Source organism: Pseudorca crassidens, chromosome 12, assembly GCF_039906515.1.
Source record: "Pseudorca crassidens isolate mPseCra1 chromosome 12, mPseCra1.hap1, whole genome shotgun sequence".
NCBI classification, from domain to species: Eukaryota; Metazoa; Chordata; class Mammalia; order Artiodactyla; family Delphinidae; genus Pseudorca; species Pseudorca crassidens.
This window is the reverse complement of record NC_090307.1, coordinates 24283254-24289253: the sequence shown is the minus strand read 5'-3', so window position 1 is coordinate 24289253 and position 6000 is coordinate 24283254.

Sequence of the window (6000 nt, the reverse complement as noted above, 5' to 3'; positions counted from 1 at the left end):
CTCCACAACGGGAGAGGCCACAACAGCGAGAGGACCGCGTACCGCAGAGTAAAAAAGAAGTGAGGTCCCTGTAGATTCCTTTTAGGAACGTCTGGGGCTATATTTCAGCTTATTTTGCTCAGCTATAAAAGGCATTCTGGGAGGTCAGCAGATGAGCTTTGAGAATTTACAAAACAGCAAGAGAAAGATAAAATACCACCCTACGAGGGGCGTGACCTCTGGAATGGCACCCCGTGCTGGAGAGACCACTCTGCCTACAGCCTGCAAGCCAGGGCAGATGCTTTCTGCCAGCTCAGCTGTTGATGGGAGCCATGATCTTGGGCGAACGATTTCCCTCTCTGGGTCTCAGGGTTCCAGGTGGAGAAGGGGTTAGGCCTTCCAGGCTTCCAAGGATGGAATTTCCTGTGGACCGCAAAGGGGGGTCTCTAACACGCCCCTCCTGGCCGATCACAGCCTCTGCATCTGTGCGCTGTTTATTTTTTCTTCCTTTAGAATGAACTTAACTCATAGGAATGTTGCTGATAATTGCCCCCCTTCTCCTGGGTTTTATTGTTACTTGAAGATGCTCATTAAGTATCTGGGGAATGAGGCCTGGCAGATGTGCAGGACTTGGAGGGTTGGATTCAGTGTTGGAGAAAGAGCCCTGGATGGAGCACAGAGCTGGCTCCTCAAGGGTTCTGGGTGCCCGCTGTGGGCCCTGGGCCTTCCATCACCTGGCCTGTGTGTGCCCGAGCTTCTGCCGCCTTCCCTGGTTCTCTCCAGGGCAGGCACCTGAGCCATGGGAGAGTCCGCTGGCCTGGAGCAGGGAGGGGGCGGCTGCTGAGACCTGCACCCCGTCTGCAGGTGGGGCAGCCTGGAGGCAGTGTGGGGAGCCTCAGAATGAGCCCTTGCCTGGAGCAGGGGTGTGGTGCAGGGCTCGGCTGGGAAGCCTGCAGCTGCAGTGTTGGGCACAGCATCCCAAGCAGGAGATAAAGATTTAATGACCATGGGCATCAGGCACCACTCTGATCCTCTGAGGCCCATCTCAGAGCCCATCTCCTCTATGCAAACCTCTTTTCAAGCAAAAGAAGAAGAGGAAGAGGAAGAGGAGGAAGGAGAAGAAGAAGAAGGAGGAGAAAGGCAACCCTTCCTTAGTTCTCAGCGTGACCGCAACTCTTCTCTGACTCCCATAGTCCAGACCAGATAGCATATAATTCTGTACCGTCTTGCATTTAATCATTTCAGGGCTTTTCCCATGGGTTCCCAGATAGGATATGATCACTCCAGGCACCTTCATGTCCTCTACCTGTATGAGAAGCAAAGGAGCCCCTTTCAGAAGTACTGGGGGGTATGCCTGCGGATTTGATGCTTCCACACGCGCACTCCCCACCGCCGCGCACCCCACTCCTCAGCCCCGGGCCTGCCCGCATGTCGCCCTCCTCTCCCTGTTCAGTTGTTCTCAGTACTCGTATTTTCCTTGTGCCATTTGCTTTTTCTGTCCTCTGCCGGTCTCTGGATGGAAATTAAACACACAGAGGAATTCCCTTCGTTGAATCTCTTCAAGGAGAAAACTACTGTCTCTGCTTCCTGCCTGCATTGCTGTCCACCGCTTGTCGTAAGGACACCGATAGCCCTGGAAGACCCCAGGGGCCGCCGATGGTCAGACATAGTCAGAGACACTCAAGCAATTTTAATCTTCGGTACATTTTATCGCTTTCTGATGCTTCATAAAATTAGAGCCATCCCAGTTCGCTGATTCTCTGATGCTCATGCTGTTAACATCTCTGAAGCTGGGATGCATCTCACTTAAATTGAAGGTAGGCTCTTCCAGAGAGGGCCGCAGTCACTCCTGCTGGGCACCTGAGTACCACTTTAGAGTCTTGGCTTCGGGGTGGTTTTTTGGACCGCATGGGAAGTGTGAATTCAGACCGCAAGCCTGTGTGAGGAGGAGCCTGCAGTTCAAATTTTCAGAGACTTCCTTCCCTTCCCTTCACTCAGTACCGGGATGAACACGAAGTCTCCTTGCTGTTCCCACCGTGAGGCGGGGTCATCACTTGTTACTGGTACACCGAGCCCTCTGCTGTCTCTAAGAGACTCTCCGTGTGGGTTTATTTTCTTTCTCAGGGGTGTGTGAAATAATGTTCATCTTACAGTTCCTGATAACTCTGATTTGAAAAAATATGGCTTGTGGTTTCTCTATTAATCAGAACCCCCATCCTCTGGCCATTCCGGGGAGCAGGACAGCTGCTCTGTTAGTAAATTCCAGCATGGCTGTGGTCACTGAGAATTCTGTGGACCAGCACGCGGGTCTACAGATCTCAAGGGGCAGCGCCCGGCAGCCCAGGTGTTCTGAGTCTCCCCAGCACATGTGGGCTGGGCGGTTAGGACCGAGCCCGGCCAGACGGGACACACAGGCACTTGCCAGACCTAGGCTGGGGGTGAGAGTCTGGAATCCCTGCAAGCCCAGCCCCACCCAGAGGTGGCTCAGGGTGAGGTGAACAGGATGGGTGGGAAGGGAACGCGTGTATTGGTTGCATTCTTTCAGGGAGAGACTCGTAGCTCAGCTCAGGTGATGGGGTTTGACCAGGGTGGTGAGAAAGCCCTGGGAGTGACCTCAGTAGCCATGTAGTCATCGGCCCAGTGGTGACCCTCCTGCTTTCACTTCTCCTTCTTGGCTTCCACTGCCATAACCTGCCTCCAGGAATGACTGACAACCCAGCGCCTCAGAGCAAGAAGCCGACTGCCAGGTCAGTTAGTCACTGTAAGTGCATAGCGTCCCAGCTGGGCAGGGTTCCCACCCCCTGCCACCCTGAGGGCCACTGGTTAGCCTACAAATGCCTGCTTTGGCTGTGGCACCAATTTCTGGCCAATCAGCTGTGGCCTGGGTCACATGATACATAGCATGGAACCTCCTGGAACCACTTTTTCTCAGGAAGGGGCAGTATTACTGCTCAGGCAGTGTGTTCACCCTAAGGTGTAAGTACAAGACCCTGGCAGTTTTGCATGTCATCCTTCCTTGGAGCTTTGAACTTTAGCGAGGGATGTGGAGTTCAGCATGCCGACTTAAAAAATTTATCTTTTACTTTTTAAAGAATGGAGATGTAATTGATATATCACATTATATTAGTTTCAGGTGTACAACGTGATTCAATATTTGTATATACTGCGAAAACGCTATCGTTGTTCCACTCTCCTTTTCTTAGATTTCTTAAGGCCCCTCAGTTGTGACCCGACACTTCTACAAATCCCATGGTTCCCACTTCCAAGGGCATCTTCATCGTTTTGAAAAATGGCACAATGGCTCTGTCATGAGTCCACCATATCAGGCCCATGATCTGTCCAGAAACAGTTCTATTCAAATGAGGGATACTGACATATGTGCCATGGAGAGGCCTGGTTAGCCACGGGTGTCAACCCACAATCTCCTCAAATATACTTCAGATACCCTTGGTTTACTTTAATAACCTATGCTGATTCTATCAGATATACACTTTGCTATATATTTCTTGAACATATCTCTTTTAAAATATGGCATTTAAAAAATAATGCAGGGCTTCCCTGGTGGCACAGTGGGGGCTTCCCTGGTGGCACAGTGGTTGAGAATCCACCTGCCAATGCGGGGGACACGGGTTCGTGTCCCGGTCCGGGAAGATCCCACATGCCGCGGAGCAGCTGGGCCCGTGAGCCATGGCCGCTGAGCCTTTGCGTCCGGAGCCTGTGCTCTGTAACGGGAGAGGCCACAACAGTGAGAGGCCCACATACCGCAAAAAAAAAAAAAAAAAAATGCAAAAAACAGAAACATGTTATAAATATTTGTACAATAAGAGAAAAATCACCTACCTCACCACTTATAGACAACCACTGATGGTATTTTTTTAAGTACATACAACAAGTACAGTAAAGTACACAAGCCATTAAGTATAGAGCTCAGTGAACCTTTACATATGTGCACATCTGTGTTACCGCCACCCCGATAACAATGTGGACGTTCCCAGCAGCCCAGTACACACCCTCATGGCCCTCTCAGGAGACACTCCTTCCAAAGCTAACCACATTCTGACCTCTGTCATCATGGATTAGTTTTGCCCATTTTTTGAACATCATATACATGGAATCATATAGTATGTAGTTTGATGTCTTTTTTCAAGAACACAATAGCTGTGAGATTCATCCATATGCCTATAGTAGTTTGTTTTCACTGCTGGGTAGTACTCCATGTATGTATTTCATAATCCCACCATCTTAATATGAACACCATTAGCATTTTAATGGCATTAGTTATCTTTCTTCTGCATGTGTATTTTTAAACAGTTATAAAGCAGTGTACTACAGCTTACAGTGTTTTTTGTCTCTTTATGCTTAACATTTCTGGTCTTAAGAATATTTTATTTTATTTTATTACTTTTAAAATTTTATTTATTTATTTTTGGCTGCGTTGGGTCTTCATTGCTGTGTGAAGGCTTTCTCTAGTTGTGGCGAGCAGGGGCTACTCTTTGTTGTGGTGTGTGGGCTTCTCACTGCGGTGGCTTCTCTTGTTGCAAAGCATGGGCTCTAGGCATGTGGGCTTCAGTAGTTGTGGCACGCAGGCTCAGTAGTTGTGTCTCGCGGGCTCTAGAGCGCAGGCTCAGTAGTTGTGGCGCATGGGCTTAGCTGCTCCGCGGCATGTGGGATCTTCCCGGTCCAGGGCTCGAACCTGTGTCCCCTGCATCGGCAGGCGGATTCTTAACCACTGCACCACCAGGAAAGCCCAAGAATATTTCTATTTTAACCCTGTACTGTGTCTTGAAGAAAAGTTGCTGGAGTTGCTTTACACCCATGTGAAGACTTCCTCCTATTTGTTGCAAAACAGCCATTTAGAAAGCTCAAAGGGGCTAAACACCACAGTATCCTTCATAACTTGGTCTGTCCTCACTCAGCCATTGTCTTTACACTTGGAGGTCTCGTTTCCTCCCCAGACTGATGGACCCAGGCCCACATCTGGGAGCTCACGTTCATATGGACACACAGAAGCCTGCGGAACAGAGTTCCTCCCACTTGGCAGATTGCCTCGTCTCAGGGCTGGGCGAATCCACAGTCTTAGGCTCTGAGCTGCCTGTGAGGACCAGACAGCAGGCTTGGTAATGACCGAGATGCTGTTGGTCCAGGGCAAGCCTGGGATGCTGCTTAATTGCTGGATGCTGCTGGCTGTCCCTGAAGATGCAGCCTTAGAGCCCTGGAGGATGGTATGACTGTGGTCCCAGCTCCCACGTCCCCTTCTTTCCCAGCACCAGGCACATGGCAGACCAGGCACAAATCTAAAGGCTGGCTGGGCTCTGAGTCCTATTTCATCTGCTGTGGGCCTCAGCTCCTGGGGACTTGGCTTCTCTTTGCAGCCTAGAAATGCAGTGTGAGGAACAACGTGTGTGTGTGTGCGTGTGCGTGTGCGTGTGCGTGTGCGTGTGTGTGTGTGTCAATAGTCAGCATAGCTTGCTCTTTGCTCTTAGTATCAGCATTTTCCCTCATCATGTAATTTCTGATTTTATCTTGTCTTGTGTTTCTAAAAGACTCCAGAGGAACTGCATGTTCAAAGCACAAGTCTGGCTTTTACTTCCCCGCCAGAACCCCTTGTCCTACAACAGCTTTAGGCCTCCTAGATGTGTCTGCATGTCGACTGTGCCAAGACCGGCCAGAGGATGGCTTTGGAGGACCCCATCACATTACTTTCCTTTGCTCTCACTTGCTGGAACACGGCAGAACTCTGGGGAGAGCGGATGCTGCCGAGCACAGGTAGAAGGGCCTCGTCTTCCTCTGGCCATGTTCCTGAGAAGTATTACATCCATCTTGTTTCCTTACCGAGGCTCTCAGAGCAGAGGCGCTGGGGTGTATGCGGAGTCTAAAACAGCGTGCCTATCCCTGGGGAAGTAAGGCCAGGGCACAGGACACAGATCTCCCCACTTGTCTTTGCTCTATGTGTCTGAGCTGCACCCCACAGCCCTCAGACCTCACTGGTTATGTCCATGAAAGTGTGGAGGGGAGACTAGA